Source organism: Cervus elaphus, chromosome 1 (genome assembly GCF_910594005.1).
Source record: "Cervus elaphus chromosome 1, mCerEla1.1, whole genome shotgun sequence".
Taxonomy (NCBI): domain Eukaryota; kingdom Metazoa; phylum Chordata; class Mammalia; order Artiodactyla; family Cervidae; genus Cervus; species Cervus elaphus.
Window position 1 is genome coordinate 74227384 of NC_057815.1, and position 13565 is coordinate 74240948.

Here is a 13565-nt window from a genome sequence, read left to right on the forward strand (position 1 = left end):
TACAGTAAAGATACTGTCAGATCTCACAGGAGTCCACAAAAGAGCTGAAGAACTAAGATTTAAGAAAAACAGAGGTATATATTGAGACAACCTAAAAGTCATTCACATTTTTCTGTAGTGAAGTGAAGTGAAAGTCACTCAGTCATGTCCAACTCTTTGAGACTCCATGGACTATACAGTCCATGAAATTCTCCAGGCCAGAATACTGGAGTGGGTAGCCTTTCCCTTCTCTAGGGGATCTTCCCAACCCAGGGATCGAACCCAGGTCTCCCGCACTGCAGGCAGATTCTTTACCAGCTGAGTCACAAGGGGAGTCCACCTTTTGGTAAGATGTCATATTTTTCTGTAACATTTTACCAAAAACCCAAATGAACTTCTCAAGTTGAGTTCAGTCGCTCAGTAGTGTCCAACTCTTTGCAACCCCATGGACTGCAGTACACCAGGCCTCCCTGTCCATCACCAATTCCTGGAGCCTACCCAAACTCATGTCCATTGAATCAGTGATACCATCCAACCATCTCATCCTCTGTCATCTCCTTCTCCTCCCACCTTCAATCTTTCCCAGCATCAGGGTCTTTTCCAATGAGTCAGTTTTGTGTATCAGACAGCCAAAGCATTGGAGTTTCAGCTTCAGCATCAGTTCTTCCAATGAATATTCAGGACCGATTTCCTTTAGGATGGACTGGTTGGATCTCCTTGCTGTCCAAGGGACTCTCAAGAGTCTTCTCCGACACCACAGTTCAAAAGCCTCAGTTCTTCAGCACTCAGCTTTCTTTATGGTCCAACTCTCACATCCATACATGACTGCTAGAAAAACCATAGCCTTGACTAGATGGACCTTTGTTGGCAAAGTAATGTCTCTGCTTTTTAGCTGTCTAGGTTGGTCATAACTTTCTTCCAAGGAGTAAGCATCTTTTAATTTCATGGCTTCAGTCACTATCTGCAGTGATTTTGGAGCCCCCAAAAATAAAGTCTCTCATTGTTTCCACTGTTTCCCCATCTATTTGCCATGAAGTGATGGAACCAGATGCCATGATCTTAGTTTTCTGAATGTTGAGCTTTAAGCCAACGTTTTCACTCTCCTCTTTTATTTTCATCAAGAGACTCTTTAGTTCTTCTTCACTATCTGCCGTAAGGGTGGTGTCATCTGCTTGTCTGACGTAATTTTTATTTCTCCCAGCAATCTTGATTCCAGCTTGTGCTTCCTCCAGCCCAGCGTTTCTCATGATGTACTCTGCATGTAACTTAAATAAGCAGGGTGACAATATACAGCCTTGATGTACTCTTTTTCCTATTTGGAACCAGTCTGTTGTTCCATGTCCAGTTCTAACTGTTGCTTCTTGACCTGCATACAGATTTCTCAGGAGAAATGAACTTTTGGTGAACCCTATAGGCTTCTCCAGTGGCTCAGATGATAAAGAATCTGCAGCAGACCCAGGTTTAATCCCTGGGTCAGAAAGATCCCCAGGAGAAGGGAATGGCTACCTACTCCAGTATTCTTGCCTAGAGAATTCCATAGACAAAGGAACCTGGCAGGCTATAGTACGTGGGGTCGCAAATATAGACAGACAGATAGATAGAGATTCTCAGGAATGAGTCTGCTTTTCCATAACATCTCCATGCGCGTGGTCCCACATGGCCTCTTAGTCCATCGTTACACAGTCTTTCAATTTAAAGGTCCTTCGCATGCTTTAAAATTTCTAAAAGAAGAAATCTGATTGATTGAGCTCAACTTTTTAACCAAGTCATTCAAGTCACAAATTACTGGCTTAACAGGTCAAATCACCAGTGTCCCAAAGGGAAGTTCACTCATCTGAGTCTGTGCCTGGAATGAGATTTTCTGAACAGAGGGCCAATACAAGTCCAGCTCATTAATTCTAACAACAGCATGCCAGGTTGTTTTAAGATCTTGGGAAACCTTTGCTACTCTTACTTATAGAGGATCTTCCTGGCATCATATCTAGCATATTTTAAATGCTTACACTTTCCAGGTTAGGGATTATGTAAACTATTTTACAATGGAGTTGCAGCTCACTAGTAGATAGCATTACACTGAAATTTTGCAGTATGTTCAGTTTTTTTCTGTACTTCAGAGATAATGAATTCATTTTAAGAATGTAGACATTTTGCAGCCTCCTGGAAAGCATATAGGCACATAGGCATGGCCCAGAAACAAACCACAATCCCTGAACAAAGAAATAGCTCCTTGATAACTGTCAAGTACTTAAGAATCTTGACTTTTAAGGTATTATTAAATAATCATATTTTTGGCCGACAAATTCTGATTGAAAGACATCCTCACTTACCTGTTTATTCATCTTCATGTGAATACATGCTGATGTATGTGAATGTATCCTATGTTTATGTGGTCTTCTATGTGGTGTGTAAGCTATAGTGGGAAAGCTAATTATTAAACTCTGCAAATGTACCCAGAGGCTACTTTGAGCGATGCATCCAAAAAAAAAAACAATCTAAAAATAACTAGGTAATAAATAGCCATTTGCAGATGGGAATTTTTTATGCAGCTTTCTAAACAACAGCAGGTTTCCTTAAGACATTACAGAATTTTTCCTGATGTTTTACTAGGTGTACTAAATCTTCCATACTTAAAGACAGATCATTTGAATAAGGATGTGAAAAAACTGACTGGATCCAAATTAAAGTTATTTTTAGGACAATATCAAACCACTGCTTTCATCTTAGAATAGATTCACCCATGCATATTCTTCTGTGTTAGTTAAAAGCACCAAGAGAGTCATTTCTGAGAGGCAGAGCATTCCAGTAAATATTTTAGAATACTACATTGTCAAAAATGTAAGGGTCACTCTGAAAAATACTGTCTTGATTGCTTAGCCTTTTAATTGTTCAGAGTCACTCAGAAGAAAAATCTTTAAAAGGAGACTAAACTAGAATGTAAAAGTTCATTATGGTCAAGGAATATGCTGCAGAAATATTTAGGTTACAAAGATGCAGAATCTGCAGCAAGAGACTTACTAAAAAATGCACGAGAATTGGGAGTTTCTCAGCAGGGGTGACATACCAAGATTTATAAACAAAATAATATTTAATAATAGCCAAAATTTAAAACCAACTTAAAGAAGAGTGGACTTGATGTGTGATAGTCTGAGATGGTTTCTTCCATCTGGGACAAAAGTATTTGGTGCCTTCTTTCAAGAGAGCTCTGTTCATACAGTCTTCTGCCACCACTAATGTATATGCAGTTAGTGGTCTAGTCATGTCCCTCAAACTTAGCTCAACAGAGTCCCCATACTAATAATATATTTAATAGCACTATTAATTTTCCTGCTCAAGACAGAGCATTTCCTTCAAGTGATGAACTTTGGCTCTGGTTTGAAGCTTAAAGAAAGGACTGATGCTGAAGTTGAAACTCCAATAATTTGGCCACCTGATGCAAATAGTCAACTAACTGAAAAAGATCCTGATGCTGGGGAAAATTGAGGGCAAGAGGAGAAGGGGACAACATAAGATGAGATGGTTGGATGGCATCACTGACTCAATGGAAATGAATTTGAGCACACTCTGGGAGATAGTGAAGGACAGGAGAGCCTGGCGTGCTGCAGTCCACGGGGTCTCAAACAGTGGGACATGGCTTAAAGACTGAACAACAACTCCTCTTTAACTCATGGGAAGCTACTGAATATTTCATTGCTAAGTTGAATGTGCTGTATACAAAGAATAATTTTACTTGTTTATGATGATATATAGATTACAGGTCAAGAGCACAGTCTCTAAAACCAGCAAATCTCTATCCACTACTAGATAGATATATGACCTTGATTAGTTTTCTTGAGTTTTCTAAATGGAATGTTCTCATCGACAAAGTGAGAATGATGATTCCTGCTTGGTAAGGTTGTTGTAAGAATTGGAGGAGATAAAATAAAGTATGTGAAAGACCAAATGCACAAGACAACAGAGGAACTGATTTTATTTGAGCCATTACAATGTGTAGATTATTCACTAATGAGGAAAGTTTCAGATAAAAGGAAAGGGGGTGGGGGCTTTATAGAAGCAGATAAAAAAGGACTCATCCTTGAATCATACGGGGGTCATAAGAAAAGACGGAGGTGAGTCTTACCCCAGAACATGGAAATAGAATAAAAGTCTATGTGTTTATCATACTCAATGCTGATAAATCAGAGAAAACATTGCTGTTTTTATTACACAAAAAATATTAAACAACTCTCATTTGCCAAAGATTTACATAAAGCATGTAAGTTTGAAATAATAAAACTTTTCTCATTTGGTTTCTGTAAGAATATTTTCAAAATTTGGCATATTGAAAATCCTAGTAGTTCACGAAACTCCCCTGGTGGTCTAGCGGTTAAGAATCTGCCTGCCATGCATGGGACGTGGGTTTGATATCTGGTCCAGGAAGATCCCACATGCCACTGAGCAACTAAACCTACGTGCCACAGCTAATGAGCCTGTGCTCCACAACAAATGAAGTCACTGCAATGAGAAGCTCGCACACCATAGCTAGAGAATAGCCCTTGCTTGTCACAACTAGAAAAAACCAGCACAGAGTAATGAATACCCAGTGCAGACAAAAGTAAATAACCACAGAAAATAAAAAACGTTTTAAAAAGAAAATCTTAGTAGTTTAATTTCCTTAATTTCTGGATATTTTAGGAATATTCAATTTACATATGCAATAATTTACCTGTCAGCCAATCAAAATAGAAGTCCTTAAATAGTTCTTTCAGGTATAATCAAATTTGGTAATTTCATCTGGAGGTAGGAAATATTACACACTCACATATTGAGAGGTAAAGACCTTCTTGAGTCACAGACATAGACATACAAAGAGAGAGAGATGTTTATAGCTTCAGTTCTAAAAATTTTGGCCACAGGTCAAGTATATACAAACCCAGAAAAGAAAAACTCACTTTTCCATATCAAAGAACTATTCTAAATTGATTTGGACTCCAAACAGACAAACAGGCAAGACTAACAAAGCAGAATCTCGGTCATCTTTCATCCGACAGAGGTAAGATCTCTATAAACCAATCATTCCTTTACAGAGACTACCAAATGGTCAGACCACAAAACCCGAAGAAGCTAGCATTAGAAATCAGGCATGTGTTCAAAAAGAATTCAGATCAAATCCTAACCATGCTACCGAATAGACTATACATAAGTCCATAGCACAGGACCAGGAGGTAGACTTACCATTGGGTCACAAATCACTAGCCAGGAGCAGAGGACAAAGGGTTGCAGAAATCCTTCCCTGGGCAGAGCACACAGGGATCCAAAAGCGACGTCATATCAGAGTTACAGTGTCAAACTGTGAAAGACAAATGCAGAAAGGGAGATTATTTTATGTACACAGTTACAATAGGAAGAACAGTCATAAATGGGGAAGGTCTCAACAAAACAGGAGGGAACTTGGAATTTCTTAGGGATAAATAAGCAAGAAGGTCATCCGAGAGTTTATGGAAGTCCTTGAAAAGGAGGCAAGTGAGTCTTCACTCAAAATACACCAGCACAGGGGAGCCTAAGGGGAGCCCTTAGAGGGCAGGAAGATATCTTAACTATTATTGCTTTTCAGGAGCAAAGGGCTCAGACATAAAGTTCAGCATTATTACATCGTCAACTTTGTAAAATGTTTACTCATGAACAACGTGTTGGCAATTATTGTTGGAGAGGGCAGTGTGTTCAACAGTACACCTTTTGTATTCTGTGTAGAGTAAAATACCCACTATTCTTTACTAGCTCTCTGACTTTGGGGAAATTACATGATTTCTCTGATTTTTAATTTTCTCATCAGTTCATTGGGCATAAAAACATTGTCTTCTTCATAAAGCTATTGTGAAGATCAAATAGATCAAAGATAAAAAAATTCTAAAACTAGATTCTCACCTGGTGAGCTCTCATAAACAATGGTTAACTGTTATCATCACTATTTAGAACTTAATGAATCTATTGGAAAGTACTTCCGTTTCTTATTTCTAAAACCCACTTGAAAAAGTAAACATTTCTAGAGCACAAGGATTCAATTTTTTTATTTGCCAGATCAGCTTGGTAATTTTAACAGAAACTTAATACTTGTTAACATAATATTTAAAATTTTTAATACTTCATTGGGCTGTGTGTGTGTATATGTGTTTGGTTGCTCAGTCATGTCCAACTCTTTGAGATCACATGGACTGTGCTCCTCTGTCCATGGAATTTCTCAAGCATTGGGATAGACATTTTGAATTTATTTCTTTGAAAAGTTCTGATATAATAAAGGAAACTGGAAATAAGTTGCCCTGAAATAATTGACCAAATATTAAAATCAAAGTTGGAGAAAACTATCTAGCATTTGTCTGTGTTGTGTTAAAATCCATAATTCTGCTGTATTTCAAGCTGAGCTGATGTAAACTGGAAAACTCATAGAGGATGGTTTGAGAAAATCTTTTTTAAAAAACTCTTGTCATCTTTCCTTTTCATGAGTAAAATTTATGGTATAGAAATCTTACCAGATTATTGTTCATGTGAATATGTTTCTGGGAAGATAAAAGGTTTTCCTGTTTAAGAATACCAAATAAAGTAGTCCTAGATGTTCTTCTTCTGCTTCCCTTTTTTTTTTTTTTCTTTAAGTTTATTTATTGGCTTCACTACGAAGCACACGGGATCTTAGTTTTCCAACCAGGGATTGAGCCTTCGACCTCTGCACTGGAATAGTGGAGCTTCAACCACTGGACCACCAGGGAAGTCCCAGCCTTAGACATTCTGGAACAGACATGTAATTTTCTGCCTCTAGAGCAGAGAGCTTTGGCACAGGGTTCCGAGTCTATCTCTAACCGTTCTCAACCTTTGACTGATGGTATTAATGCTGCTTACATTATGACCTTTAAAATACTGAGAAGGAAAACAATTTATGCTGATTTCCTTGACTCCCTACCTTTGAGGAAGACTAGCTTAAAAGGGTGAAAGGGATGAAATGAGGGAGCAGTTTGGGTTATTTTGAGCAGTCTCTCAACTGGTTTACATCTGCATGGCTGATGGGAGCAAAATTATAGCTATCGGCTAAAGAACTCTTTAAGTCATCCAGTTCAGGACCGAAAAACAAACAAACAGAAAAAGATTCATTTCAAGAACTCAGCATCATAATAGACCATCATAGAAAGCACAAGTATGCTTAAGAAGCTTTGAATCCACCTAGATACTTGGGAAGGTGAAACCAAATCTTACATGGTATGCTGCTGCTGCTGCTGCTAAGTCACTTCAGTCGTGTCCAACTCTGTGCGACCCCATAGACGGCAGCCCACCAGGCTCTGCCATCCCTGGGATTCTCCAGGTAGGAACACTGGAGTGGGTTGCCATTTCCTTCTCCAATGCATGAAAGTGAGAAGTGAAAGTGAAGTCGCTCAGTCGCGTCCGACTCTTCGTGACCCCATGGACTGCAGCCCACCAGGCTCCTCGGTCCATGGGATTTTCCAGGCAAGAGTACTGGAGTGGGTTGCCATTGCCTTCTCCACTTACATGGTGTAGTGGCAAATAAATAAGATAACATACAAGTCTTTGTGAGAAGTCTCTGAAGTTAGACAGCTTTGACTCAAATTCTGATTCATGGAATCATTTGTGGACCATCACTTGACCATGGGCAATTAACAAAAATTTATTTTCTTCATCTGAAAAGAAAATAAAGGAAGTACACACAATGTGGAATTGCTTTGAGGATTAAAAGAGAGAATTTACATACTCAGTTCCAGGTCCATTGTAAGTACTCTAGTGACTGTTAGCCACAGTAATATGGTGTAGTAAAACAGTATATAAGTAGTGTATATTATAAGGAATTTATATATAGGCCACTTGCATAGCCTACAATTAATTTATCTGACAGTGTATAATTAAATAGTGTTTATGGTGGTACAGATATAAATGTTAAACCAAGTCAAAGGAAGGAAGAACAGTGGGGGTATCAGAAAGGAAATTAATGCTCTTGGTACCATGCCTGGCAAGTATAATGTGCTGTGCTGTGCTCAGTCACTTAGTCATGTCTGACTCCTTGTGACCCCATGGACTGTAGCCCACCAGGCTCCTTTGTCCATGGGGGTTATCCAGGCAAGAATACTGGGGTGGGTTGCCATCCCTCCTCCAGGGGATTTTCCCAGCAAAGGGATCAAACCCAGGTCTCCTGCATTGTAGGCAGATTCTTTACTGTCTGAGCCACCAGGCAAGTATTAATAGTAAGGACTTAAGACGACAGAGGATGAGATGGTTGGATGGCATCACTGACTCGATGGACATGGGTTTGAGTAAACTCTGGGAGTTGGTGATGGACAGGGAGGCCTGGCGTGCTGCGATTCATGGGGTCGCAAAGAGTCGGACACGACTGAATGACTGAACTGAACTGAATATATGTTAGGTGTTTTATTACCACTGTACTGATTTAATAGGTTTTGTGTGGGAGGGGGGGGTTAAACTTGAGCTGAACTTTAAAATTGGGTAAGATAAGGCTATCAAGGATCTCTCCTGTGGAGACAATAGCAGGAGTGAAGTCACTGATGTGGGTTTTACCATGACACAGTTCACCAAAGTCAAAACACTACTCTAACAAGAACCAGTGGGGATATGTTCTGATTTTTCTACCAAGTCATTATCATTACTTTCTTCATTATTAAGAGCTGCTCTTCCTTATGGTGTTTGGTGCCAGTGACTATATGCACTGAGCTGAACGATGGACAACAAGAAGATATGTTCTCCGTATCCTAATTCCCAGAATCTGTAAATATTATCTTATTTGGAAAAAAAGGTCTTTGCAGATGTAACTCAGATCTTGAGATGAAGAGATCATGCTCGTTTATCCAGGTGGGCCCTAAATCTGATGACAAGCATCCTTACGAAAGATCCACAGATAAGAGAAGACAACATGATCCCAGGGGCAGAGACTGGAATAAGGCAGCCACAAGCCAAGAATTCCCAACAGCCACCAAAAGCTGGGAGAGGCAAGGAACAGAATCTCCCTTAGAGACAGAGCAATGCTGCCATGTTGATTTTGAATTTCTGGCCTCTAAAACAGTGGAAAAAATAAATTTCTATTTCTTTATTTAACCATCACCATTGTGATATTTTCTTTCAGTTGCTGCAGAAAACTAAGACACTATGCCAAACTTTTTCATTATTTAATTAAAGCTTTCTATTATTTTCTACAGTCATCTATAACAATATAGATGTTATGATTACCATTTACAAGTGCTACAGCAGTGTTTAACAGGCGTGTCTAACCTAGTCTAAAGGGAAGGTCAGCAGAGACTTCTTAAAGGAAGAAGTGTCTAGACTGCAATCTGTTGGGTAGGTAGGAGTTAGCTGAGACAGAGCTGAGAGGGGAGTTAAGTACATGGAGGTCCTAGGTCAAAGGATAAGGGGCTAAATAAAGTTTGGAGAGGCTGGGGAGCACTAGGGAGCATAACAAAGGTCTAAAGAATGGTGGAGGATCATCCTGGGCTTGAGTTATTGTTGTTGTCCAGTCACTAGGTTGTGTCTGACTCTTTGAGACCCCATGGATGGTAGCATGCCAGGCTTCTCTGTTCTCCACTATCTCCCAAAGTTTGCTCAAATTCATCCATTGAGTTGGTGATCTTATCTAACCATCTCATCCTCTGCCACCCCTTTCTTCTTTTGTCTTCAGTCTTTCCCAGCATTAGGGTCTTTTCAAATGAGTTGTCTCTTTGCATCAGGTGGCCAAACTACTGGAGCTTCAGCTTCAGCATCAGTCCTTCCAATGAATTTTCAGGGTTGATTTCCTTTAGGATTGATTGATTTGATCTCCTTGCTGTCCAAGGGACTCTCAAGAGTCTTCTCCAGCTCCACAATTCAAAAGCATCAATTCTTCAGTGCTCAGCCTTTTTTTTGGTACAATTCTCACATCCATACATGACTACTGGAAAAACCATCGCTTTGATTATATGGACCTTTGTCAGCAAAGTGATGCCTCTGCTTTTTAATACACTGTCTAGGTTGGTCATAGCTTTCCTTCCAAGAAGCAAGTGTCTTAATTTCATGGCTGCAGTCATCATCCAGAGTGATTTTGGAGCCCAAGAAAATAAAATCTGTCACTGCTTCCAATTTTTCCCCTCTATTTGCTATGAAGTGACAGGACCAGATGCCTTGATCTTAGTTTTTTTAATGTCAATTTTCAAGCCAGCTTGAATAGTGTTCTCTAAAAACAATAAGAGGCTGGCTATAGAAGAGGTCACACCTCCAACACCCTAAGAACAAGCAGAGGTCAGATTCTCTTTGTTTAATCAGCTAGTCTACTACTCTTTGATAAATAATTGATAGGCCTGGATTATTTTAAACCTATGAGGGTATGGGAGGGATAGGGAAAGAGAAGGGAGATAAAATACGCATGGAAGTTGGCATATGCTATCCAGGGTTTTGCAGAAACCAGGTGGTAGCCCCCAAAGAAAATCAATAACCACTGCTTCTATTTGTAGCTCTGTTTCCACAGAAACATGTTTGTGGGTGAATTTGGAAAGCAGATTTACAATGCCAAAACCACCAGTCCAAAAAAGAGAAAAATGCAGTTTGAATAAACTTTTTACTGTAGTGACAAATGTTTGATTTTACTAACATTTTTCCATTTAATTAACTGAATTTGGAAGGGATTATGAAATAAACTCAGCCATGCTCCTGTAGGCACAATAATACTGAAATCTGGAAGCAATATTAGCTTCAGTGTAAGCAGCATACATAGAAGGTGTAGAAAAAAGTTTGATTGACCTGTCAAGTGGAACTTAACTTGCAAAAATAATGCTTATAGTCAACTTTAAGACATTGTGCTAGTGAGGTTAACATTGATTAGAAGAAAAAACATCTCATTTCACTTTTGTGCCTTCCTAAATATTGAATGTTACACCATGCATGTTGTAGGCACATGGTTAAAAATGTTCTTCAAATCATCTTCCACATGTAATTCCTCAGACAATATAAAATTCTTCCTAATATCCATTCTTCAGTAGAATGAGTATGTTTTAGTATTTTGGTTAGTATCAAACCTAAAATACTAAAAATACTAAGTATTTGTATCATTAAAATATGTAAAGTCAGTAGGTACAAGATGATGGAGGAGGAGGTGGACGTGGAGTGCATCTCTCTCCATGGATAAATCAGGAATACACCTTCAGACATAGAAGCGCATGCAGAACACCAGCTGAGCATGGACAGGAGGACCTGACTAGAGGAAAAGAATATACAGAACCACGCAAAACTCAGCACGCGTAAGGAACTAGGGGGGAAAACAGAAGTGTTAGTAGGACTGGACCTGCCCTCAGCAGGTGGGGGAACTGAAGCAGGGGTCCGATCCCCACAGTGGAGCAACTGTCTGAGTCAGAGGAGGAACATTCAAGGCTGAGAGTGAAACAGCTGATCTATGGCAACCTAAATGGAATGAGAATTAGACAGTCCTTGCTGCAGCCATACATACGCTGGGCAGGAACGCGGGTGTCCTAGAAGGGGTAGTGGCTGGGAGCTGGAGTTTAGGGATTGTGGAGCAATCCCAGTGTGAGGGCTGCTGTTGACTGCGGAGAGACAGATTGAGGGGATGTGAGGGAGGAGATCGTGGTGGGAAATGCCTCTGGCAGAAAGCCAGGCAGCCATGGAAGCAAGGCTGAGTCACGCATACGGGGTGGAGCCATCACCATAGCCTCTCTCTCTCTCCACACACCAGCATTGGCAGCTGAATTATAAAGAGGCTGGCCCATCTAATGCCTGAGGCACTGAATTGCAGAGTAGGACCCCAGTCAAGGGGGCCCCCTCTTTGTACCTGACTTGCGGAACAACAGAGAAAAACCCCAGGCAAGGGAGCCCTCTAAGTGCCTGAATGGGCGGAGCTATGGAGAAAGACTGACCAAAGAGGCCTTCTGATTGTCAGCTACAAGAGGCTTGAAAAAAGACTCTGAAAGGGCCATAACTCCTATGGTGGAGGCAGTCTGTGTCCCTGAACACTTGGCGCTGCCAGGGTCCCCGCAAGCCAAGCAGCTGCACCACCTTCACGCTCAACTCTCAATGGGGCTGAGCTGCCACAGGCGAAAAAAAAAAAAAGTTTTGTGTTTATGCGTGCAGGGTCATGTCGGTCCTCTCTGGCTCTTTGCAACCCTGTGGACTGTGGCCTCCCAGGCTTATCTGTCAGGGAGTGGGGGCTCTCCAGGCAAGAATACTGGAGCGTATTGGCTAATGCTGGTTGCCATACCCTCCTAGAGCCTACTGCTGCCCTAGCTGCCAACTACCCTGAGTACCTGGTGCTGCCAGAACCCCTGCGACCCAAAGCAGGTGCACCACTTACACACCTGGCCCTCACAAGGGCAAACCCAAGCCCTCCAGGGCAGCCTCAGGAGCTAAACCCCAGTGGACGAGGTGTAGAGGTGGAAATAAAACCACAATTGAAACCCAGGCGCAGTGTGGCTAAGGAAGAAGACCCAAAACCTTCCCACCAGCTGTTCAAGCTGCAGATTAAATCCACACGATTAACTAGGCAGACTCTGTCTATGGGATATAAAAAGGCCACTGAGAGCTCCCACAAAAGAAAATGCACTAACTCTGATAGCTGTGGACACTGCAGGCAAGAACACACAGGAGTAGGGCCAGCTTAGAATCTGAGCTGCCCCCACAGCAGGTTCAGAGATCAGTACAGTGTTGGAGGGCATCCTCGGGAGGTGAGGTGGACTGTGACTCCCAGCGCAGAAAAGGACTCTGATGGCAGTGACTCAAGAAAAACATTTATTATTCTTACTTTTTGACTTGTTCTGTAGATTCCTTTGGATTTTTTCTTTTTTTTTTTTTTTCATTTTTTCCCCCTCTGTTGTAGTTGTCGATTTAATTAGCACTATGAAATCCAGTTAAGCTTTTGAGTTTGTTTGTTTTTTTTTTCACATTTTTTTATTGTTATCATAAACCTCTGCCTCTACATTGGGCTTTTGCAGTTCTGTGGAGTTTTCCTCTTTTTTTTCTTTTCTATTTTTTTAATTTTAATTTTTAATTTTTTAAACCTATTATTTTTTCTACATTTATTCCTTTGTTTGCTTTTCCTACTATTCTTTTCCCCTTGCAGTTGATCTTTAATGTACATAAATCTTCTTTATCTACCTCTATTTAACTTTGCATATCTATTCTTTCTTTCTTTTCTTTTCCTCCTTTCCTCTCAACATATTTGTTAGTTTTATTTTCATTCCTTTATTCCCCAATTGGCATCTTGCTTTAGTTTTGCTTTCCAATTTGTGCTTTAATTAGTTTTGTTCTGGTAGATATAATTTTTGGTTTCGTTTGTTTACCGGGTCAATCTATTGTACTTATTTTTTGTTGGACTGTTTTGATTTTGCTTACGGGTGTATATGCACATGTGTATAGTCAGTCACACTTTCTATTGTTGTTATAGACCTCTGCCTCTACATTGGGCTTTTGCAATTCTGTGGAGTTTTCCTTTTTTTCCCACATTTTTCTTTCTTTGTCCATTTTTTCTCTTTTTTATAATTTTAATTTTTAATTTTTTAAACCTATTATATTTTTTCTACAGTTATTTCTTCAATTGCCTTTCCTACTGTTCTTTTCCCCTTGCAGTT

At 40.1% G+C, this 13565-nt stretch overlaps 1 protein-coding gene across 2 annotated transcripts in view; it reads right to left on the minus strand.

Annotated features, from left to right (window-relative positions):
- KCNA4 (potassium voltage-gated channel subfamily A member 4) overlaps positions 1–13565 on the minus strand; it is a 225808-nt gene that overhangs the window by 16411 nt on the left and 195832 nt on the right. For both annotated transcript variants that reach the window (XM_043908432.1, XM_043908442.1), the window contains one exon: positions 5191–5305. The gene's annotated coding sequence lies outside the window, so the exon portion shown is untranslated. The remainder of the gene's footprint in view (positions 1–5190; positions 5306–13565) is intronic.